Source organism: Chiloscyllium plagiosum, chromosome 25 (genome assembly GCF_004010195.1).
Source record: "Chiloscyllium plagiosum isolate BGI_BamShark_2017 chromosome 25, ASM401019v2, whole genome shotgun sequence".
NCBI classification, from domain to species: domain Eukaryota; kingdom Metazoa; phylum Chordata; class Chondrichthyes; order Orectolobiformes; family Hemiscylliidae; genus Chiloscyllium; species Chiloscyllium plagiosum.
This window is the reverse complement of record NC_057734.1, coordinates 41,157,825-41,159,045: the sequence shown is the minus strand read 5'-3', so window position 1 is coordinate 41,159,045 and position 1,221 is coordinate 41,157,825. Positions and strand designations below refer to the sequence as shown.

Genomic DNA, 1,221 nt, shown 5'->3' with positions numbered 1-1,221 from the left:
ATGCAATAGGGAATTCAGGGGTAGGTCTTATCCAGAGAGTACTTAAGAGAGTGAATGTGGACTTTTTTTAGGGAGGCTGATCTATAACATGGGAATTATAAAGGAGAAATTCAACCAAATGTATGAAACAGAATTTAAAAAACTTTGACAAAGCAAGGCTGATTTTTGAGCTGTAATAAGATGTAGTCAGTGTATCCATCAGGGCCCGGATAGCTCAGTCGGTAGAGCATCAGACTTTTAATCTGAGGGTCCAGGGTTCAAGTCCCTGTTCGGGCGATAACTTTTTTTTTTGGCTATCGATTTCTTGTTTAACTTTAATGAAGTCTCGGTTGTGAGCTGGCACCTCTTTAACCTCAAAACTACCGATTTCTCCTGGAAAAAGAGAAGTGCCGGTGATTGGAGGGTTGGCCACTGAGCATGATTGACAGGCCAGAGCCTTCCTCCCTCCAGCTGCCAGCACAGCGAGTTTTACCGCAGATAAAACAGAGAGGGTGGGAAACTGGGGCAGGGTAGAGAGACTGACAGGGGACGGGGTGTCGGGATGGGGAAGGAACGGGCAAAATCCTGTCCCCATCACGGAACACACTGCAGCGCCAGTATCAATGATGGCGTCTTCCGGGTTTGGGGCGGTGTTTTGCCAATATCAAAGATGATACCCCCGGAAGTACATGCCAATATTGTATCAATGATAGAACCTCTAGTCTATGTTGTGGGGGAGGGAGACAATATTTGCCAATACTAATGATGCCACCTCTGGGAGTGGACCAGCGTTTGCCAGTATCCATTATGTGGACAACGTTAAAAATCACACGATACCAGGTTATAGCCCAACAGGTTTATTTGAAAGTACTAGCTTTAGGAGCGTTCCTCCTTCGTCAGGTAGCTAGTGGGGCAGAATCATGCGACACAGAACTTATAGTAAAAGATCAAAGTGTCGTACAGTTGATGTATTGAACAAACCTAGATTGCTGTTAAGTCTTTAATCACTTAGAATGAGGATGCAGGTTTCGATTCATTAATATGTAAATCCCAGAACTTCTATCAAGTCACAGTCCCAAGATAACTTAAGGATTTATAAAAAAATGGTGACATCTCAGCTCAGACAATGCATTAAAGGTGTGAGGTTAGAGTCTGTCTGTATTCCAACCTTGAGTCAGACTGGTTCTATTTCCAAAGTAGGAATTCATAAGAAGAGAGTTACCTAAGATTACAGCAGGATCT

General features: G+C 43.6%; 1 non-coding gene across 1 annotated transcript; it reads left to right on the top strand.

Moving 5' to 3' along the window:
• The first annotated feature begins 203 nt into the window (after positions 1-203).
• On the top strand, positions 204-276 carry trnak-uuu. The gene has a single exon. It is a non-coding gene; the product is annotated as a tRNA-Lys (tRNA).
• The last annotated feature ends 945 nt before the right edge of the window (positions 277-1,221 follow it).